The sequence below is a fragment of the Ceratotherium simum genome, chromosome 2, assembly GCF_057802395.1.
Source record: "Ceratotherium simum simum isolate JZ-2026a chromosome 2, ASM5780239v1, whole genome shotgun sequence".
Taxonomy (NCBI): Eukaryota; Metazoa; Chordata; class Mammalia; order Perissodactyla; family Rhinocerotidae; genus Ceratotherium; species Ceratotherium simum.
The window spans coordinates 25,307,203-25,331,466 of record NC_141901.1 but is presented as its reverse complement, the minus strand read 5'-3'; the positions used below and the strand labels follow the sequence as shown (position 1 = coordinate 25,331,466).

The 24,264-nt window shown below is 38.5% G+C and overlaps 1 long non-coding RNA gene across 3 annotated transcripts in view; it reads left to right on the top strand.

The window, feature by feature from the left end:
* LOC106801007 (uncharacterized) overlaps positions 1-24,264 on the top strand; it is a 56,219-nt gene that overhangs the window by 12,970 nt on the left and 18,985 nt on the right. For 2 of the 3 annotated variants that reach the window (XR_015554382.1, XR_015554386.1), the window contains 2 exons: positions 9,657-9,738; positions 9,871-10,017. This is a non-coding gene — a long non-coding RNA (uncharacterized LOC106801007). Of the gene's footprint in view, positions 1-8,963; positions 9,086-9,656; positions 9,739-9,870; positions 10,018-24,264 lie in introns of all 3 variants that reach the window. The other variant, XR_015554385.1, reaches the window with a different exon arrangement.

Sequence of the window (24,264 nt, the reverse complement as noted above, 5' to 3'; positions counted from 1 at the left end):
GTATGAGTCTAATAATTTATCCATTTCTTCTAGGTTATCCAATTTGTTGGCATATAGTTTTTCATAGTATTCTCTAATAATCCTTTGTATTTCTGTGGTATCCATTGTAGTTTCTCCTCTTTCATTTCTGATTTTATTTATTTGAGCCTTCTCTCTTTTTCTCTTAGTGAGTCTGGCTAATGGTTTGTCAATTTTGTTTATCTTCTCAAAGAACCAGCTCTCAGTTTCATTGATCTTTTCTACTGTGTTTTTTTTTAAGTCTCTATTTCATTTATTTCTGCTCTAATTTTTACTATTTCCCTCATTCTGCTGACTTTGGGCTTTGTTTGTTCTTTTTCTAGTTCTATTAGGTGTAGTTTAAGATTACTTATTTGAGATTTTTCTTCTTTGTTGAGGTGGGCCTGTATTGCTGTAAATTTCCCTCTTAGAGCCACTTTTGCTGCATCCCATAAGAGTTGGTATGTTGTATTTTCATTTTCATTTGTCTCCAGGTATTTTTTGATTTCTCCTTTGATTTCTTCATTGATCCAATGGTTGTTCAGTAGCATGTTGTTTAATGTCCACATATTTGTGACTTTCCCAGCCTTTTTCTTGTGGTTGATTTCTAGTTTCATAGCATTGTGGTTGGAAAATATGCTTGATATGATTTCAATCTTCTTAAATTTATTGAGGCTTCCCTTGTTTCCCAACATATGGTCTGTCTTTGAGAATGTTCCATATGCATCTGAGAAGAATGTGTATTCTGCTGTTTTTGGATGGAATGTTATATATATATCTATTAAGTCCATCTGATCAAGTGTTTCATTTAAATCCACTATTTCCTTGTTGACTTTCTGTCTGGGTGATCTATCTGTTGCTGTAAGTGGGTTGTTGAGGTCCCCTACTATTATTTGTTCCTTTAGATCTGTTAATAGTTGCTTTATATACTTTGGTGCTCCTGTGTTAGGTGCATATATTCATAACTGTTATGTCTTCTTGGTGGAATGTCCCTTTTATCATTATATACTGCCCTTCTTTGTCTCTCATTACCTGTTTTATCTTGAAGTCTACTTTGTCTGATATAAGTATGGCAACACCTGCTTTCTTTTGCTTGCCATTTGCTTGGAGTATTGTCTTCCGTGCCTTCACTCTGAGCCTGTGTTTATCTTTAGAGCTGAGATGCGTTTGCTGGAGGCAGCATATTGTTGGGTCTTGTTTTTTAATCCATCCAGCTACTCTGTGTCTTTTGGTTGGAGAAGTCAATCCATTTACATTTAGAGTGATTATTGATATATGAGGGCTTAATACTGCCATTTTATTTCTTGTTTTCCAGTTGTTCTATATATCCATTGTTTCTCTTCCCTTGTATTTTTGGCTGGGCTAGCATTCATGGGCAGGCTAGGCTGTCCCTGCCTCCTCTTAGAATCATGCCAGCCAGCCACTGTGTGAGGACCTGCGACCTGGCTTGCTGCTGCCAGGGAGGGGGAGGGGTGCACTCACCTATCTCCACTGCTTCCTGGGGATCCAGTCCACTCACCTTCAGATGTATAGTTGCGTGGGTCTCTCAGGCATCCTGTTGTGTTGTGTGGGTATCCTTCATTGGTCAATGAATGTCCGTTTAGTTGTAATTCAGAGGGGGAGAGACAAAGGGAACAGCTTACTCCTCCATGTTGCTGATGTCACCCCCTAAATGTCACCATGTCATTGCTGTATGAATGCAAGAACTAGAAGAAAAATGGTTTTACCTACAGAAATGGCTAAGTCTCCAGAAAATTTTGGTTTTATTTATTTTTTATTTATTTATTTTTAGCTCAGTATTTTTTTTATTACCACTTCTAAAAAACATGTTACAACTGAAATGCCATGTTCTAAAATTCCAAAATTATGTTCAGCAAAAGATCTGATTTAGAAACCATTTTGAGATATAGTCTCTGAGTTCACTATCGCACTGATGCTCTCCTCTGTCCATCCCAGATGGACAGTTCTTTGAGATGCAACTCATGTCCTATCATCGTGTTCTTTTATATCACATTCTTAGCAATAGCTTTTACTCTGCATTTTTTTTTTATTGATGTTTTAATGGTTTCTAACATTGTGAAATTTTGGGTTGTACATTTTTGTTTGTCCATCACCATATATATGACTCCCTTCACCCCTTGTGCCCACCCCCCACCCCCACTGCCCCTGGTAACCACAGTCCAGTTTTCTCTGTCCATGTGTTGGTTTATATTCCACATATGAGTAAGATCATACAGTGTTTGTCTTTCTCTTTCTGGCTTATTTCACTTAACATAATACGCTCCAGGCCCATCCATGTTGTTGCAAATGGGATGATTTTGTCTTTTTTTATGGCTGAGTAGTATTCCATTGTATATATATACCACATTTTCTTAATCCAGTTGTCAGTCGAGGGACACTTAGGTTGCTTCCACTTCTTGGCTATGGTGAATAATGCTGCAATGAACATAGGGGTGCATAAGCCTCTTTGGATTGTTGATTTCAGGTGCGTTGGATAGATTCCCAGTAGTGGGATGGCTGGATCATAGGGCATCTCTATTTTTAATTCTTTGAGGAATCTCCATACGGTTTTCCATAGAGGCTGCACCAATTTGCATTCCCACCAGCTGTGTATGAGGGTTCCTGTTTCTCCACATGCTCTCCAACATTTGTTGTTTTTTGTCTTGGTGATTATAGCCATTCTTTTTTTTTTTTTTTTTTTTGTGAGGAGGACCAGCCCTGAGCTAACATCCAATGCCATTCCTCCCCTTTTTTGCTGAGGAAGACTGGCCCTGGGCTAACATCCATGCCCATCTTCCTCTACTTTATATGGGATGCCGCCACAGCATGGCTTAACAAGCGGTGTGTTGGTGCGCACCCGGGATCCGAACCGGCGAACCCCGGGCCGCCGCAGCGGAACATGTGCACTTAACCGCTTGCGCCACCGGGCTGGCCCCTGATTATAGCCATTCTAACAGGCGTGAGGTGGTATCTTAGTGTTGTTTTGATTTGCATTTCCCTGATGATTAGTGATGTTGAGCATCTTTTCATGTGCCTATTGGCCATCTGTATTTCTTCCTTGGAGAAGTGTCTGTTCATTTCCTCTGCCCATTTTTTGACCGGGTTGTTTGTTTTTTTGTTGTTCAAGTGTGTGAGTTCTTTATATATTATGGAGATCAACCCCTTGTCAGATGTATGTTTTGCAAATATTCTCTCCCAGCTGGTTGGTTGTCTGTTCATCTTGATTCTGGTTTCATTTGTCTTGTAAAAGCTCTTTAATCTGATAAAGTCCCACTTGTTTATTTTTTCTTTAGTTTCCCTAGTCTGGGTAGGCATGTCATCTGAAAAGATTCCTTTAAAACCAATGTCAAATAGTGTGTTGCCTATATTTTCTTCTATGAGTTTTATAGTTTCAGGTCTCACCTTCAGGTCTTTGATCCATTTTGAGTTAATTTTTGTGAATGGCGATAGCACATGGTCCGCTTTCATTCTTTTGCATGTGGCTGTCCAGTTTTCCCAACACCATTTATTGAAGAGACTTTCCTTTCTCCATTGCATGTTCTTAGCACCTTTGTCGAAAATTAGCTGTCCGTATATGTGTGGTTTTATTTCTGGGCTTTCAATTCTGTTCCATTGATCTGTGTGTCTGTTTTTGTACCAGTACCATGCTGTTTTGATTACTATTGCTTTGTAGTATGTTTTGAAGTCAGGGATTGTGATGCCTCCTGCTTTGTTCTTTTTCTTTAGGATTTCTTTAGCTATTCGGGGTCTTTTGTTGCCCCATATAAATTTTAGTATTCTTTTTTCTATTTCTGTGAAGAATGTCATTGGGATTCTGATTGGGATTGCATGGAATCTGTAGATTGCTTTAGGTAATATAGACATTTTAACTATGTTTATTCTTCCAATCCACGTGCATGGGATATCTTTCCATTTCTTTAGGTCATCATGGATTTCTTTCAATAATGTCTTGTAGTTCTCATTGTATAGGTCCTTTACCTCCTTGGTAAGATTTATTCCTAGGTATTTTATTCTTTTTGATGCAATTGTAAATGGTATTATCTTTTTGAGCTCTCTTTCTGTTAGTTCATTATTAGCATACAGAAATGCAACTGATTTTTGTAGATTGATTTTGTACCCTGCAACTTTGCTGTAGTTGTTGATTGTTTCTAATAGTTTTCCAACAGATTCTTTAGGGTTTTCTATATATACAATCATGTCATCTGCAAATAGTGAGAGTTTCACTTCTTCGTTACCTATTTGGATTCCTTTTATTCCTTTTTCTTGCCTAATTGCTCTGGCCAAAACCTCCAGTACTATGTTGAACAGGAGTGGTGAGAGTGGGCAGCCCTGCCTCATTCCTGTTCTCAGAGGAATGGCTTTCAGTCTTTCCCCGTTGAGTATGATGTTGGCTGTGGGTTTGTCATATATGGCCTTTGTTATGTTGAGGTACTTTCTTTCTATTCCCATTTTATTGAGAGTTTTCATCATAAATGGATGTTGTATCTTGTCAAATGACTTCTCTGCATCTATTGAGATGATCATGTGGTTTTTATTCTTTGTTTTGTTGATGTGATGTATCACGTTGATTGATTTGCGGATGTTGAACCATCCCTGCGTCCCTGGTATAAATCCCACTTGATCATGGTGTATGATCTTTTTAATGTATTGTTGTATTCGGTTTGCCAATATTTTGTTGAGGATTTTTGCATCAGTGTTCATCAGTGATATTGGCCTGTAATTTTCTTTTTTTGTACTGTCTTTGTCTGGTTTTGGTATCAGGGTGATGTTGGCCTCATAGAATGATTTAGGAAGTGTTCCATCTTCCGCTATTTTTTGGAATAGTTTGAGAAGGATGGGTATTAAATCTTCTTTGAATGTTTGGGAAAATTAACTGGAGAAGCCATCTGGTCCTGGAATTTTATTTTTTGGGAAGTTTTTGATTACTATTTCAATCTCTTTACTTGTTATTGGTCTATTCAGATTCTCCATTTCTTCTTGGTTCAATTTTGGGAGGTTGTATAAGTCTAAGAATTTATCCATTTCTTCTAGATTGTCCAATTTGTTGGCATATAATTTCTCATAGTATTCTCTTATAATCTTCTGTATTTCCATGGTATCCATTGTAATTTCTCTTCTTTCATTTCTAATTTTATTTACTTGAGCCTTTTCTCTTTTTTTCTTAGTAAGTCTGGCTAAGAGTTTGTCGATTTTGTTTATCTTCTCGAAGAACCAACTCTTTGTTTCATTAATCCTTTCTACTGTTTTTTTGGTCTCAATTTCATTTATTTCTGCTCTAATTTTTATTGTTTCTCTCCTTCTGCTGGCTTTGTTTGTTCTTCTTTTTCTAGTTCTGTTAGGTGTAATTTAAGGTTGCCTATTAGGGCTTTTTCTTGTTTGTTAAGGTGGGCTTGTATCGCTATGAGTTTCCCTCTCAGGACCACTTTTGCTGCATCCCATATGGTTTGATATGGCATGTTATCATTTTCGTTTGTTTCCAGATAGTTTTTGATGTCTCCTTTAATTTCATCAATGATCCATTGGTTGTTCAGTAGCATGTTGTTTAATCTCCACATTTTTGTCACTTTCCCAGTTTTCTTTTCATGGTTCATTTCCAGTTTCATAGCCTTATGGTCTGAAAAGATGCTTGTTATGATTTCAATCTTCTTAAATTTATTGAGGCTTGCTTTGTTTCCCAACATATGGTCTATCCTAGAGAATGTTCCATGCGCGCTTGAGAAGAATGTGTAGTCAGCTGTTTTTGCATGGAGTGCTCTGTATATGTCTACTAGGTCCATCTCGTCCAGTTTTTCATTTAAGTCTACTATTTCTTTATTAACTTTTTGTCTGGATGATCTATCCATTGCTGTAAGTGGGGTGTTAAGATCCCCTACTATTATTGTGTTGTTGTTGATTTCTCCTTTTAGGTTTGTTAATAGTTGCTTTATGTACATTGGTGCTCCTATGTTGGGTGCATATATATTTATAAGTGATATGTCTTCTTGATGGAGTGTCCCTTTTATCATTATGTATTTCCCTTCTTTGTCTTTCTTAACCTGTTTTATCTTGAAGTCTACTTTGTCTGATATGAGTATGGCAACACCTGCTTTCTTTTGTTTGCCATTAGCTTGGAGTATTGTCTTCCATCCTTTCACTCTGAGCCTGTGCTTGTCTTTAGTGCTAAGATGTGTTTCCTGAAGGCAGCATATTGTTGGGTCTTGCTTTTTAATCCATCCTGCCACTCTGTATCTTTTGATTGGAGAGTTCAATCCATTTACATTTAGGGTAATTATTGATATATGAGGGCTTAATGTTGCTGTTTTGTCACTTATTTTCTGGTTCTTTTGCATTTCCTTTGTTTCTTGTCCCATTTGTTTTGGACTGCCAATGCAGTTTGGTTGTTCTGTCTTATGACTCTTCTAGTTTTCTCTTTGTTTATCTTATGTGGTTTTGCTTTGATTATTTGTTTAGTGGTTACCTTGAGGTTTGGGCAAAAAAATCTTGTGTATGAGATAGTCCATTATCTGATGGCCTCCTATTTCCTTATACTAAGTCAATTCAGTCACTTTCCTCTTCACCTTCTAAGTTGTTCTTGTTATACCTTATTCTGTCTTGTGTTGTGGCTGTGTGTTTACAGTGATGAGGTTAAATTTATTTTTGGTGAATTTCTTCCTTTGATCTTTGAATTTAGTATTTAAGTGGTTGCTAACCTATTCCGGTAAAGATCTACTATTTTTCTGAGTTTGTCTACCTACTTTTCTCCTTCCTCCAAGCTTTGTGTTCCCTTTCTCTTCTTTTTTTCAGGCCTGAGGACCTTCTTGAGTGTTTCTTGTAGTGGGGGTCTCGTGGCCATGAACTCCCTTAGCTTTTGTTTATCTGGGAGAGTTACTATTTCTCCATCATATTTGAAGGATATTTTTGCTGGATAGAGTATTCTTGGCTGAAAGTTTTTGTCTTTCAGTATTTTGAATATATCATTCCAGTCTCTTCTAGCCTGTAAAGTTTCTGTTGAGAAATCCGCTGAGAGCCTGATGGGAGTTCCTTTGTACGTTATTTTTTGTTTTTGTCTAGCTGCCCTTAATATTGTTTCTTTGTTGTTGACCCTGGCTAGCCTTACCACTAGGTGTCGTGGTGAAGGCCTTTGTCTGTTAATATATATAGGTGTCCTTTTGGCTTCGCTTACTGGTATTTCCTGCTCCTTCCCCAGATTTGGGAAATTCTCAGCTATTATTTCCTTGAATAGGCTCTCTGTTCCTCTTTCCCTCTCCTCTCCCTCAGGAATACCCATAATTCTTATGTTACATTTTCTAATAGAGTCAGATATTTCTCGGAGTCTTTCTTCATTTCTTTTTAGTCTTAGTTCTCTCTCCTCTTCCATCTGGAGTATATCTGTATTCCTATCCTCTAAAGTACTAATTCTTTCCTCCATATTGTCAGCTCTGTTCTTTAAAGATTCCAGATTCTCCTTTATCTCCTCCATTGTGTTCTTCATCTCCATCAGCACTGATTGGTTTTTCTTTATGATTTCAATCTCTTTTGTGAAGAAACTCCTAATCTCATTGAATTGTTTGTCTGTGTTGTCTCGTATTTCGTTGAGTGTTTTTATGATAGCTATTTTGAAATCTCTGTCATTTAGTTTATGGATTTCTGTGTCTTCGGGGTTGATTTCTGGGTGCTTGTCATTTTGTTTCTGGTCTGGTGATTTCATATATTTTTGCATTGTGGTTCCTGTGTTGGTTTTGTTTTTCCTCATCCTGGAAATCTCTGGTTGCAATTTCCACCTGCCGCCACTGTCTGGTGGTAAAGGGCTGTGTAGTCTAAGCCCCCTGCGCTCTGCCCCGGTTTTTCTGCTGCGATCCGCAGTTTTGTTTTTTTTTTCCCCGCTGCGATCCACGGGTCCAGTCGTTTGATCAGGTCTGCAGCGGATCGCTAGGTCTGGTCTGGTTGGTTGAGCTGCAGAGTCCGGTTTGCGGGGAGGGGGGAGCTCTCTCTTTTGCCCTCTGGGTCCCTGACGTGGGAGGCTTCTCGTTTGCCCCTCTCTATCTGCTCTCTGGGGTGCTCAGATGTTGATGGTAGCCCTGTGACTCCTCTGAATCCTCTGTGCGGGAGTTTCCCCCTGGCTGAGAGAGTCTGAAGAGCCACGGTTTCCCCGCCGAGGGCCGCCCCTCCCCCCTCTCTGGGAGCCGCGCAGACGGGGATCGCTGATCTGATGGGGAGGGAGAGGAGTTCTCCTTACCTCTCCCCACTTCCTCTGGGGGCCCAGCACGTTCTGCTGTCAGATGTGCGGCAGTGTGGATCCCTCCGCTCTAGCTTTTCACTGTCTGGGATTCCGTTGTTGGTCTGTGACTGTTGCTTTTGTTGTATCTTGTCGGGGGAAGAGTTCACGGGAAAGCTCACTCCGCCATGATGCTGACGTCATCTTGGTTTTATTTTAAAGTGCAAGGTGATAATAGATGATCCAAGGAAAATATCTATTAAACAAAGACAAAGAATTGGAGATCTGGACAAATAAAAGGGCTGGAAAAGTAATATATTCATTGAAATCATATGACTACATAAGATTTCTAAGAGAACAGCATTTCTCAAAGTGTGGTCTCAAGGCTTCCTGAATCACTAGAGGTCTCCCTCCATATCTTCTAAATGAAGATCTCTGGGTGTGCAGCACGGGAATCTGCCTTTTAACAAGTTCCTTGGTGTTTCTTATGTGTACTAAAGTTCAGGAACTAATGGAATAGCGTATAGAGAGGAACAATCAAAAGATTCAGGACTGAGCCCTAAGATGGCCTATCTTTAAGGGTGGGAGGAAAAAATGGGGCCCAATAAAGAGATAAGGAATGATGTGCTACAGGTACCAGGGAGAGCATCTCAGCTGTGAAAGCAAACCACAATCACAGCTATCCTTGACTGGTCTATTAGTCTACTTGGGCTGCCATAACAAAATACTGCAGACTGTGTGGCTTAAACAAGCGGAATTTATATTCTCACAGTTTTGGAGACTGGAAAGTTCAAGATCAAGATTCCAGCAGTGTTTGGTTTCTGGTGAGAACTCTATTCCTGGCTTGCAGATGGCCTCCTTCTTGCTTCACCCTCACATGGCCTTTTCTTTGTGGTACGTGGGGAGAGAGAGAGAGATTTCTCTCTCTCTTTCTTCTTATAAGAAAGTTCTGTCAGGCCTGTCATGTTAGGGATCCACCCTTATGACCTCATTTTACTTTAATTACCTCCTAAAGACACTATTTCTAAATATGGTCACATTGGGGGTTAGAGCTTCAGTAAATGAATTTTGGAGGGATACAATTCAGTCTGTCGGTGTTTCCCTTTAACAACAACTAGTTTGACCATGTGATCCAAGAGTATCACCACATCAATTCTAAATTCTTGTTCTTTTAGTCTATAAAGCAAAGTTCAGCTAAAACAAAGTGCTTATTTTGATCAAATCTGCATGAGATTTTTACCAAGGTTGTGGAAATACATATTTGATTTTTGTTGTGGTGACAGATACTCAAATTAGTTTATGAGAGGTTACCATTAAATAGAAATATAAAACCATTTTGTGAATAACTAATACGTGACCTTCTTTCCATTCAGAATTTAAAACATGGTTTCCACTTCCTTGTCCCAAAAAACATCATTTTGCATTTTAAATTCCCTAATAATTTGTCAATATTTTGGTTTTACAGACATGGCAGGTAGGTTTTATAGACATGGATAAGAAGTCCACACACAGAAGTCCTGAAGATGCCGGGACTGGTAGAAACGGAGGTAGGAATTTTACTTGCTTTAAGACCTTTTGAGTAAATTCAAATATGTTTGATAAATTATTTTATTTGTTTCTCTCTCATTTTTTGCTAATATTTGAGAGAATAATTGTGTTACATTTTATATCAATCTAAGGTAAACACAAACAAAAGAAAAAAGCAAAGCAAAACCGAAAACACCACCAATCCCGACACAGATCAACATCTCATTCTTCAGTTGACTATGTGTTTCCTGCTTCTTCATCATCATCTTCAGGAAGCCAGACGGATTCAAGTATTGAAGGTATCTTTATCACCCTGTTAAGGTTTTTTCATTTATAAGTTAGATGATTTAGAAAAAAAATTCATTAAAACTCCTTCATAACATCTGTTTATTCAACAGATGTTCACTGAGAATACTCACTATGTAGCAGGCATAATGGTAAACATGGCATGGTCCCTTCAGTCAAGGAACTTTTATTATATTGGGCAATAAAGACAAATAAATAGTCCATTACAATGCAGATAATTGCTATGACTTGATATGCACATGTTAAGGGGACAAGGAAAGGCTTTGAAGAGGAAAAAATATCTAAATTGCGAACTGGAGGATGAGTAGGCATTTTCCAGACAAAAAGGGGGGAGGTCGAATTCAGGAAGATTTATTACAAGCTAAAGGAATTGCATGTGCTAACCACTGTTGACATTTGGGTTTCTGATTCTTTCTCAAGTGATATGCTTACACTTCTATTTCTTGATTTATCAGTGGACTAATCAGAGTTCTTGGTTGTAAGCTGAGGAAGCTAACTCTGGCTGATTTAAATGGGGAAGGAGGGGGCCGGCCCGGTGGTGCAGGCGGTTAAGTGTGCGCGCTCTGCTGTGGCAGCCCGGGGCTCGCCGGTTCGGATCTCAGGCGCGCACTGATGCGCTCCTTGTTAAGCCATGCTGTGGTGGCGTCCCATATAAAGTAGAGGAGGATGGGCATGGATGTTAGCCCAGGGCCGGTCTTCCTCAGCCAAAAAGAAGAGGATTGGCAGATGTTAGCTCAGGGCCGATCTTCCTCACACACACAAAAAAAAATGGGAAAGGAATTTATTGAAAGGACATTGAGTAATTCACAGAATTGCCAAGAAACCTAGAGAACTAATCTCTGAATATGGCTAGGAACAAAGTGAAACTTGGCAGCTAGAACCATAGGCAAGTCATGCCACAGAGCCCAGTCTGGTAAGGGCACACTGCCACTACTGAACCTGGATGCCTCAACTTGCATTGCCATGGTCACTAAATGCCACCACTGTTATCACTGCCACTGCTGTCACTAGACACTGGGTATTTCTGCCATGCTGCAGTATGGATTCTTCACTATCTCTGCTTCTTTGTGTCACTATCTCCTAGGCAGTGATTGACTAAGCTTAGATCACATGCCCATGTCCTAGCTGCATAGGAAACTGGGAAAGCAAATATTGGCCTTTTCAGCATTGATGGTGGGAGGCATGCGGAGGAATATTCACCAAACATAGGAAGGAGAATCAGATACTGGGCAATCAAAATATAACAGATATTCTCCCCATTCAACTCTAGACAATATCTATTGATTAGCTCACTTTAAATCACTCCTTTTTGGGCCGGCCCCGTGGCTTAGTGGTTAAGTGCGTGCGCTCTGCTGCTGGCAGCCCGGGTTCGGATCCCGGGCGCGCACTGACACACCGCTTCTCCGGCCACGCTGAGGCCGCGTCCCACATACAGCAACTAGAAGAATGTGCAGCTATGACATACAACTATCTACTGGGGATTTGGGGGGAAAAATAAATAAATAAAATCTTTAAATCACTCCTTTTTCTCACCTACCTTTATCCTCTCAGTGTTTGCTAGTTATGTTGTAGTTTTTCTATTAGTTAATATAGTATCAATAAATATTTTACTTGTAATTATACTTGTTGTTCCATTAACTTTAGTCAATTATTTTACTCTCTTTTATATAGCTACCTCTATCCTTCCCTCCATCTTTTCTTCCCAATGTCTTTTTTTGAACATTTTCACTAGTTAATGTTTATAATCTGATCTACAACCAAAAATAACTCTTTCATTTTTTTGTCCAAATATTCACTTTAAAGGTTTAAAACCAATAATCAGCATGTAAATTATCACTGTATAAATATTGTTATTGCAGTGCCAAGTCATGTGCTAGGATTACATTTTCCTTTCATGATTACTGGGATTTTCAAAGGAGAATGTTTCTAGAATGTTTCTAGTCGCAGCATCAAGTACATTTATATTCCATCAGTTGCTTAAAACTATGCCATGTCTTAGTATTGCTTCCTGTTTGAACCATGACTTTCTTGTACAGTTTTTGTTTTTCTTAGAGTTTCTAGTTCAACTATTTGTTTTTTATTATTGACAGAAAGATAATGTAACTACCCCATAATAAAAAGATTTTCCATCCTTTTGATCATACTGTCCAGTGGAGTTCATTTCTTTTCACTGGAGATGTTCTTGCCTGTCTATTGTAAACTAGACCACTTTGTACCCACAAGGCCTGCCAGATAGCTGTCATCCTAGAATTTCCTGTCACTCTAGGTCCTCTAGTTTGGATCCATTGTTTCCTAGATCCATCTTCCTCTCTCTTAGTTTTCTGCCTCCACTGTTAGAGTACGTGGTCAAATAACTTTTCCAAAACATATATCTGGAAAGTAAACTTTCTGAGTCTTTGCATATCTCAAAATGTCATTATTCTGCTCTCACACTAATGAATAGTTTCAAAATGATTTCCCCTAATTTCGGTTTCCAACCTGTTCATTTTTTCACTTTTCAGTTTTAGGCTCTATAGAAGATAAGAATTTAGCTATTTTTTTAAAATCACTGTTCCCCCCCCATGTTTACTTCCTTCCTTCCATCCTTCTAAATAGGATTTCATTATTGTAACTTTGATAAGTTCACTATTCAATAATTTCATTATTATAACTTTGCAAATGCTATTTACAGCTGAACCATGTAATGGTTTCCTTTTAGCACAACTTTTTGTTTCCTTTTCACCTAATAATTATCTTTTAAAAAATTTGTTTCATTTTCTGTGTTTGTGATATATAATAGTAATCTAAATTTCCTTTCAAAATGTTCAAAATACATCAGGTACTTTGTTAATTTCATTTTGAGGATCATCTCCTGGGTTTTTTTAACATGCTCCATCTAGAATTACTGCTCTCTAGGCCTGTTAAGCAGCTGTGATATTAGAATCTCCTTTCATCGTCATTCTGGGGTTTCCTTTACCTTTCTTGGGTTTGATCACCTGTTTTCTGAATCCTGTTTTCCTCCTCCTTTGTTTTCTCCCTTATTTTATTGGAGCAACTCTTCTAGTAACTTTCTAGGAAAAGTTACTAGGAGACTATCTAGGAAACTATGAAAAGGATAGACAATTAATTCCTATTCTGTTTGTAGTTGTAAGTTTATACCAGTAAATAAATTTCCTTTATTGACTTCTGCTTCCCGAGATGAGTAGTTAGCAGGAAATCAGTGCTTCTACAATAAATAATTAGATAAAAAGCAGAAATTATTGTTTAAAGGAAGTGGAGAGCTGCTAAGGCAATAAGAACTAGAGAGATTAAGATTCTAGAGAGGAAAGAACTATGAGAAGTGAAACGATACAAAGATTAGAGTTTGGGCCTCACCACGGGTTGGAGAACACAAGAGGCCCTCTGTTGAAAACCCAGGAGGTGCAGGAATGAATCAGAGGTAAATTGAGCCGTAATTTCATCTCAGCACAGACCCTGATTGGGTTTAGATAATCATCCATCATTTTATTTGCCTAGTGGAAGAAGGGTGAATCATCTTGGGATGAAGATAACGTCATCTAGAGCCTCTAGAATTTTGTAATACAAAATACCTAGCTTTCAATAAAATATGACTAGATATTCTGACATGACTTAAAAACGAGATTTAAAAATATGTAAATAACAGCCCTACAGGTAATCCAAATATTGGAGTTAGCTAGCAATGAATTTTACATAATTGTAATTAATGTGTTCAAGAAAATAGAGATTTGTAAACTAAAAATAATCAAATGGAAATTTGGGAATAAAAAGTGCATTATCTAAAATTAGTAATTTACATAGATTTACCAACATATTAAACACAACAAAAAGACAGAATTGGAAAACTGGAAGTCAAGTTAGGAGAAAGAAAAAAGAATGGAAGATACAGAAGAGAGCATCGGAAACATGTGAGACACAGTGAAGAGGTCTAACATGGAATTGGAATCTAAGAAAGGGAGAAGAGAGAATGAGGAAGAAGCAATATTTGAAGAGAATAATGGCCAAAAGTTTTCCAAAACACATGAAAAACATCAACTACAGATACCCCCAAGCTAGATAATACAAAAAAATCATATGAGGAACTTTCACTTCTAGTCAGGAATATGGTTGTCTCTTACAGCATGGAGTGGTTAATATGGTGGCAGGCTAATAGTCTTCTTTTCTACTTTCTTATTAAATAATTCATTTTGTATATTTCCCAATAAAGTAATAGTTGTACTTATGTAGTTCTTGCTAATAAGCATAACACCTTATGTTTTCTAGATTAACTAGAGGTTGGATTCTAGTGGACTCATAGGTGTATTTTCCTCTAGATGGGTTCCTAAGTGCCACATATTTATAATACTGGGTTACAATTATAATGAAATAATTCATTTTATCTGGTATTCGTGTCTTGCAAGATTTTTCCAACCAACATAATAAAGTTAATTAAAATATCAATCTTAATTATTCTAATTCTTCAAATTATTTAGTCAATAAAATGACTTTTACTGATAGAACTTAAACTTCCAATTTTTTAAAAAACTTTTAGGTGCTCCCAAGGGAAAAATTAAAAGAAAGAGAGGTGAGAAAAGGAATAAATGGAAAAAAAAGAAAGAAAGGTAGGTAATTGTGAATAATTTAATATAAGAATAAGATTTAGCAGTTAGAGGATTCTGCACTTTCTTATTAATTAAGAAAAACAAAATCTACAGAGAATTTGCAGAGATATAAGAGAAGGAGTTGTTTAACATGGTAGTTAATGTGGAGCTAACTTAATAGTGTCCTTTTTCTTCTTTTCAAATACTCAGAAGATATACAGACAGGTAAACCTTACATTTGCAATTCTATATTCAAGTGAGTAAATTTGAAGATCTAATTGGCTCTATTAAATGATTCATGAGGGCCGGCCCCGTGGCTTAGCGGTTAAGTGCGTGCGCTCCGATGCAGGCTGCCCGGGTTCGTATCCCGGGTGCGCACAGACGCACTGCTTCTCCGGCCATGCTGAGGCCGCGTCCCACATACAGCAACTAGAACAATGTGCAACTATGACATACAACTATCGCCTGGGGCTTTAGGGGAAAAAAAAAAAAAAAAAATGATTCATGAATCAGGCAGCATCTCTTCTGGCAAGCAGAGAGATACTCTGAGGGGTTATACAAAATGGAAGCCTTTTATAGAAAGGAGGGTAGGACAAGAAGTCATCAGCAAGAGAAAAATGAAAGTTCATTAGAGGAAAGTAAGAGTTTGGGTGACAGTGGCTTCTCATTGGCTGAGCTGTCACATTTCCATTGGCTGGGCTTGTTGCTGGGCAAGAAGAAAATCTTCCTTCCTCCTGCTGGATTAGTAAAGTAGTTGCACTTCCTGTTTGGGAGTACAAAAGGTACATCTCTTCCTACTGGGGTCTGTAATTGATGCTTCTTCCTCTTGGAGTGTGTCATGTCTTCCTGTTTGGGGTAATTGACAACGAGTGGGAGGGTATGAGAGCTCCCTCTATAGGTCTTCCCGATTCCAATTTTACTTGAGGTTTCCTTTATTAATTTTCACACTTCTTCCCTTTTGATCAAAATCTTTCTCTGAAAGCATTGCTGATCAAGAATCAGGTTTTGTGAATTCAGTACCCTTCATCCCTCGGTGCCAGGAAGGACCTTTACTGGGTGTCATGTCCCACATTGGAGGGAAAGTGCGTGGACCACAAATTGCTTGAGGCCACATTTGAGTAACAAGGAAGGGTAGTATGGAAAACTCTCAGGCATTTCTTATACTTATAGGGTGAACTAAGGGGTCATTGCTGTCTTGGACAGATCAAGGTTTCTGATGACAAATTCAAAAATCAGAGACGTTTCTCCCTTTTGCAATAGACTGGGAAATGCAGACGAGTGCATTGTCCTTTCAAGAAAGAGAGGTAGAAAATGAAGTAAGAAGCAACAGTGAGAAAAGGGTGTACAGGCCTACTCTAGTAATCTTGGGAAAGCTGTCTCCTTCAGATGCCATCTACTTCAATTCCTAGAAATCTTTAATTTCAGGTCACTGGATGGGGTGCAGGTCCAGTTGGGATTTGGTGCTTTCTTTAGGTGTGACACATGAATCCAAAAGTCCACTCCCTAGAGTTTGGTGGCAAAAGAGGGTTAGTCAGCAGTACCTGATAGGGGCAGTGATAATTTTAAGAACTTTGCAAGGCTTTTGTTAAGGCTCATATAATTTGCCCAGTGAAGTGGGTGCCTCAATCTCTGGAGATTGTGGAAGGTATAAACCAAGTGGGAAACACATTCTCTTACGCTTTCTTTGCCACAGTGAGGGCATCAGCCTTGCAACAGGGGAAGGTGTCAACCCATCTGGAAAACATACATACAATAACAAGAACATATTGATAACCCATGCTAAGTGGCAGTGGAATGAAGTCTAGCTGCAGGTATTCAAAGGGTCCAGAGGGAGGAGGTCTGAGGCTTCTGGGGACAAAAATAATTTTTCCAGGATTATGGACCTGGCAGGTCAGATATTGCTGATAGACCATTTTTGAAATTTTGTAGAAGTTTCTCCACCAATGTTGATTCATAATTAAGTCATCTTAAATGCACTATGGTGGTTGAAGGACTGCAAAAATTAAAAAATGGGATATGCCAGGGAGCCAGGGAGAACCAAGCAGCTGTCTTGGGTTTCCCTTAGCCCCGACCGTTCATTTAATTTACAGCCATTTTTTTCCTCTGACTCAAGAGCAGACTGTTGCCATCAGGGTGGCAAAAGTCTGGTAATGAGGGATCGTTTTCACTTTTTTTTTCAGGAGCAGAATAGACTCCATCCACATGTGCTACAATCCTTATAGATTCTGTTGCTGCTACGTTTGCAAGAAAGCCAGATAGGGCATTTCCTTGATATTTGGATTCAGTCCGTTTAGTGTGAGCATCAGTTTTGATGACAGAGACCCAGTTCAGTTTTATGAGTTTCTATAAATCTTCTTGAAGATGAAGCATTTTTGCTGAAGCATCAGAGTAACTATAAATGATAAAACACTTTAAAAATGGTTTATTATAATGCAATTGGCAAAGAAATTTGGTTATTTCTGTGATATACAACATTTTAAGATCATAACTGGAATTATGATTGATAACATTATACCAGGACTTATCAAAATTTTAGAAATTTCACACAATTTCTAGAACACTTACATATCTATACAGATACGTATAGATATGTAAGGCTTATTATTACTTTTATCTGACAATGTTTCCCATGTAATTTAACATACCAAGTAAGCCTAATTAGTTTAATATTTCCCTTTTATAAGGAGAGAAAACACATTCTTTGAAATGTCCCAGGGGTCCTCTGGAAAATCTCAAAGTTATTTTGTTGTCAAAAGAGTTTGATTTTGGGAATTTGTCAAAGATATCAAAAGTTTTGGACACTTGACTAAATAGAATCACAAATCAATATTGAACAATACTTAATTATCTATTTAACCAAAGTGACAATAAAAGATTTCAAAGACAAATACAAGTCATGAGCAAAACTTACCTCTTTTAGTAGATTTACTTAAGTAATCAAAGACCCAATAAAGCACAGCATAATCTCTTATCAGGAGCAGACAAATAGTCTAAGAAACCTTAGTCCTTTTAACATAGAGAAAACCAAATTCTAATTTTGCACCAGCTTACTTTTGGCATTAAAATTCATTTACTTAATTAAATTTATTCCAATCTTAGCCAGTCCTGACCACACATAAAATTCCTTTCCCTTATTATTTCTAGTAGTTTTAGTAACGTATGTTAGAATTTTTAACCTTTAGAAACCTTTGATTTCCATTGAAAACCAAGAAGTAAGTAATTATAAACTGACTTTTACATTAGCATGCTCTGGATTGGCAAACTTATAAATACTTTTTATAATTTCTAGAAACATGCTTTTTCATAGAAAATTTCTCAGTGTGACACAAGACATGTTTACTAATAGATCTAATTTTATCTTTAGTTTCTCTGCAGTAAGAAGCCAAAAGTAGATAAACCTAGTTCAGTAATTAATATTCAATATTTTATCTTATTAGGGAATAATCTAGATATTCAATAAGCTTCTGTCATTTAACTTAACTTAGCAAAACTCTAAGTTTCAGGTTGCCAAAAAATTTGGGAAACTTATTTGAAAAGTTCACCTAAAAAGCCCCTTTTATTCTACTTACCTTTATTTAATTTACTTACTCTTAACAATTATGTTTAGAATACTTAACGAAAATTTCATCATACCAAGTTATTTTTCTTGCTGACAGTTTTGTAAGCCTACGTAGAATAAAAGTATTATATCTAATGCTGATAACTCTAAAGACATGTCTGTTTTAATTAAACCAACAAACTTAAACTAGCTTTTTTTTACTAAAGATTATTCCAGATCATGTGAACTTGAAAAGCATTTGGTTAGTTTCTGTTACATTTTCTGAGAACTTTAGACTGCTCATCCTTACAAGTGCTTAACCTTCAAACTAAATAGAGCTCTTTACAAATTAATTTTGGTAATACCATCTGGACGTAGAAAAACATCATACATTTACAACATACGTATGCAGACACATTCACAAAATATAGGCAGGGCCGGCTCCGTGGCTTAGCGGTTAAGTGCGCGCACTCTGATGCTGGCGGCCCGGGTTCGGATCCCGGGAGCGCCCCGAGGCACCACTTCTCCGTCCAACGCGAGGCCGAGTCCCACGTACAGCAACTAGAAGGATGTGAACCTATGACATACAACTATCTACTGGGGCTTTGGGGGTAAAAAAACTGAATAAATAAAATCTTTAAAAAAAAAAAAACAAAAAAACAAAATATAGGCAAATGCAAACAGCGATCTTATAAATTTTCCTTCTTTTTTTCTTAGTACAGGACAATTCTATATCTAATGTTCTCATCTTTTACAATATAATAGGGGAATTTTGGAGATTGGCAAATGGACATATCCACCCACTTATTGTTGGAATGTTTCTTTATCTCTGGGTACATAGTTTCATTTTAACTTAGGGGAGGAGGCCTAAAAAAAATTTTCTGTCAGGCTCTGAATATCAGCTTCCAATTTGGCCAAATTTCTGTTCATAAAGTTATTAAATCCTTTTAAATAGCTTGTCAGGTTTCAGCCAGGACAAACAGTAAATATTTCTGGCAGATCAAGTAACCTCATTAATTTTAATTTTAGTTTCCCGTTGGCTGTTTAAGGGAATAACATAGCAGTTTACCGGAAAATCCTTCAGAGTTTCATCAGCTCTGGGAGGGGCCCATATGGGGCATTTAAGTTGATGGTGAAGAATTTGCATAGAGCTTCTGAGGACACTCTTTTCCAGTTGATTACAGTTGAGACATAGATCTTTGGATCAGCATTTTTTCAAAGATAGACCCCTAGGGTACATATACATATGCATATATATGCAAAAATAGCATATATGCTTTGAAAAAAATGCACATAAAAGAGAGAGATAAATTAAAGAAAAAGTAAATGGCCACATTCTTTTCCCTTTATTCCAATTCGCTGTGGTTATCCTTCCTAAATATTTGGTATGTATCCTTAGGTTCTTTCTCTATGCATATGGAAATAAATGAAATTAATATGTATGTATAATTGTATATAGTTTTATGTTACAAAAATAGATCACCAACTTGCCTCTCTAAATTTAATTTATGTAATATAATAGTTTATGCATACAAAAAGAATATTTTAATAAATATAAAGTTAGACAGATAATGAGGGGGCCACATGGCAGCATAGGAAGACCCTGAACTCACCTCCTCCCACGGGCACACTGAATCTACACCTACATATAGAGCGATTTCTCCTGAAGAAGAACTGAGTGCTGAATGAATAGCTTCTGCATAACAAATGATATAGGGACCACATAGAAGCCAGTAGGAGAGACAGAGACACGGTATCCATGGAACCTCACCCTCTACAAGGCGGCCTGCAATAGGGAGGAGTGTCACTGAGGGGCCAAGTGCAGACTCGCCAGCCCTGGGGCACAGGGAAAAAACAGCAATTTCAAAGGCAACTACATTATATCAGAAGGAAATCCATTTACTAACCCTAGGGCATTTGCCAAAGGAGCAGGGAACTGCTGGGAATCTCTCCGGGGCTGGAGGCACCTGCGAGCACCATTTTTTGCATTCCCCCTCCACCTTAATGGGGCAAGCAAGAGCATGGTCCACGTGCTCTAGCTGGCCTGCCAAGGACACCCGAGTGTGCTCCACGGCCCTGGCCCACACCAGCTCCAGCCATCCCCATAAGGTGGCCCCAGTGTGGCACACCCCAGTCCCCCAATCTGTACATGTCCCAGCTCCAGCCATCTTGCCAAGATGGCCCCAGCTTGGTGCTCCCGGGACCCCCACTTGCACCTAATCCAGCCATGTCCCCAAAGTGGCCTTGGCACGTTTTATCCCGGGAATCACCTGGCCCACACCCACTCTAGCTCCAGCTGTCCTGCTGGCGGTGGGGGGGAAGCCAGCACTGAGTGCCCAGGACCCTCTGGCCTGCACTTGCTCTAGCTCAGGCTATTCTGCCAGACTGCCCAGGCTTGGCACTGTGGGACCTCCCCACCTCCAGCCGGCCCACTCCAGGTCCAGCTGGCCTGCCGAAGCTGCCTGGCCCATGCAGTCTACACAGGGGATGCTTCTACACAAGGCCACTCCTTCAAGACCAGGAGAGGTAGCTGTTTTGCCTAATTCATAGAAAACAAACTCAGAAAGTCAAACAAAATGAGGAGACAGGAAAAAATATGAAAGAGGGCTGGCCCCGTGGCGCAAGCGGTCAAGTGCACACGCTCTGCTGCGGCGGCCCGGGGTTCGCAGGTTCGCATCCCAGGCACACACCGATGCTGTGGCGGTGTCCCATATAAAGTGGAGGAAGATGGGCATGGATGTTAGCCCACGGCCAGTCTTCCTCAGCAAAAAGAGGAGGATTGGCAGATGTTAGCTCAGGGCCGATCTTCCTCACAAAAAAAAAAATATGAAAGAAATGAACTTTCAAATCAAGAAATCAGAAAAAGAACAACTAAAATACAACTGAAAGGAATGTAGGAGAAAGGAAATAATAGAGATACAAACTTTTTAAGAGACAGGAAAAATAGACTGTAGATTAATCCAACAGTTGAATTTTTGAAAAATCCCAAAAAACTGGTCAAACTTTTGACAAACCTACTAAAAAAAATAGATACAAACAAAAGTAAAAAGGGGATATATCAACAGGTACATAGCTCTAAAAACTTAAAGAGAATAATGTGAACAACTCTGTGCTATTGTGTGAGTATGAATCTGTCCACAACACAGTTATACAAGAAATCCAACTTTATTTTTCTATAATTCATCTCATTTTCTTTTTGAAGCCCTTGCTCACTGGAGAGGGATGAAAACCTGATCTCAGCCAGTCTGGAGTTTCCTTGTTTGAGTCTAATTTCAGGGATGGCGGCATGGGTAGAAAGGTGAAGAGGTGTGGGGCGGTTTTGTGTTCCCAAGGCATGGGTCGGGGGAAAGATACTCACCTAGTCCTTACTGTTATCTGTTCGTGATGTACATTATTCTGTCTGGTCCTCAGTCATCGATCCACACCATTTGCCACTGAGATGTTTTCATTCCTGCCCAGTCCTTCCAGGTATGGTGGCTCTCTCTCTGTTAATGCCATGTCACATGTAGGGGCATGGACATAGTTCTGCTTCCTCACGGCAATGCAGGGGTACTAAATGCAAGGCTATTTAAAGCCTTGTCAGCATAATCTCCCTTCCCAGTCATTTGTTCTCTGGTATCATATTACTTCCCCAAGGCTCAGTGTATAGCCTCCCTTTTCCCTTACCTGAGAATCCTCATAATTGTTTGCATTATTACTGCTTCCCTGGTGCTCTATGAATCACGTTACAGGGCCCATCTTTTGGGGATTTATCAATGTCTATACTTTTATCACCTTCCCACAACATCATCTTCTTCCTTAGTCTGGGGAAGATTTCTTTCTAGTCTTGTTGCAGCTTGAGGTGAGGTTGTGGGGAGGGAGAACTCAGCCCAGTTCTTTCCAGTTATATTTCTCTCAAATATTCTATCTATATATGGAGCCTTCTCTAGTCCTCTAATGGCTTACATTTTTAGAAATCATGTTCAGGAAGACTTCTTTTTTTCTGTTTACTACTCCAGTTTATCCCTTCCCTAAAGCAAGGAGCTCATAGCTGCTTCACTGCTTGAAAGGAGTATGGGAGGAGGGATAAGGAAAAGATGAACTAATAGGAGAAAAAAGGTTAATATTTCAAAAATATTATCCTGTCACATAAAAACTTGTGGAGATGACAAATTGGTGGAATAATATTTGCTAATATTTATCAAACACTTATTATGTACCAGACATTGTTCTAAGAACTTTACATGAATCAACTAATCTAATCATCACAATGATAATTAAGTAGGTACCATGACTATTCTGATTTTACAGATATGGAAACTGAGATACAGAGGGGTCAAGTAATTTAACTAAGTTTCGTTCAGTAGTGTCAGCACTTGTATTCAAACCCAAGAAGTCTGGCTTCGTTGTCCACCTTCTTATCTACTATGTAATTGGTTCTCAGATGACCCCCACAGGGACACTGGAAATGCATGGGGGATATGGATCTGCTTTTCATCAAGAATGGGGAGAGTTACTGGCATTTAGTGGACAGGGGCTCAAAATGTTAAATGTCTTGTGTGAGGGATAGTTTTGAACAATAAAGAATTGACCCATCCAAAATGTAATAGAACTCCTATTGAGAAACACTACACTACACTATACTACCTCTAAATTGCCAAGGTTGACTCAAAAAACTTAAAAAAGAAGAAAAAGCTTAAATAGACTACTCTTCATGGAAGAAGTTACAAATGTTATCAAAAAATAAATTGCTACGGGGCCGGCCTGGTGGCACAGCGGTTAAGTGCACGTGCTCCACTTCGGCGGCCTGGGGTTCGCAGGTTCGGATCCCGGGCGCGCACCAATGCACTGCTTGTCAAGCCATGCTGTGGCAGCGTCCCATATATAGTAGAGGAAGATGGGCAGGGATGTTAGCCCAGGGCCAATCTTCCTCAGCAAAAAAAGAGGAGGATTGGCATTGGATGTTAGCTCAAGGCTGATCTTCCTCACAAATAAATAAATAAATTGCTAAGCAGATTTTCCACTTAGTTTCTTTAAAGATTTTCAGGGAAAAGGTGAGTCCCATATTAAATATAATAATCTCTTCCAGAATGTGAGAGGACATAGAAGGCCTTTTAGTTGATTTTATGAAGTTAATAAAACACAGGCAAATTAGATTTTGAGATGTATTACTAGAGACAAAGAGGGACATTTCATTGCAATAAAAGTGTCAATATATCTGGAAGATATAAAAATTATAAATGTAACAATTATAAATGTATTCACACTGTAGTGAGTTGAATAGTATCCTCCCCAAAATTCATGTCTAACCAGAACCTCAGAATGTGACCTTATTTGGAAGTAGAGTCTTTGCAGATGTAATTAGTTAAGAAAAGATCATACTAGAATGAGGGGAGTGGTGAGGGGTACCTAAATTCATTGACCTGTGGTGTTATAAGAAGAGGAGAGGGCACACAGAAATGAACAGGGGAGAAGATCATGTGACTAGTGGGGCAGCAATTGGAGTTGTGCTGTGCCACAAGCCAAGGAATACCTGGGGACATGAGAAGCTGGAAGAGGCAAGGAAGGATTCTTCCCTAGAGCCTTCAGATGGAGCATGGTTCTGCCAACACCCTGATTTCAGACTTTTAGCTTCTAGAACTGTAAAAGAATAAATTTCTGTTGTTTTAAGCTACCTAGTTTTTTATAATTTGTTACAACATCCCAGGAAACTAATACACCTAATAACAGAGCCCCAAAATACATGAAATAAAAACTTGCAGAATTGAAAGGAGAAATAGACAATTCAAATTGCTGGAGATTTCAATACCCTACTTTCGATAATTGGTAGAGTAGACAGAAAATCGATAAGGATGTAAAAGACTTGAACAACACTATCAACCAACTTGACATAAAAATATATCTATAGAACATTTCACCCACAACAGCAGAATAAATATTCTTTTAGAGCTCACATAAAACATTATCTGTAAATGTGAAAAGATTGAAACTATTCAAATTCTGTTTCTCTGATCACAGAAGAATTAAATTAGGAATCAACAATAGAAAGAAATTTAGATGATCTACACATATCTGTAAATTTAAAAACACAGTATAAAATAACCCATGGATGATGAAATCACGAGGGAAATTAGAAAATATTTTGA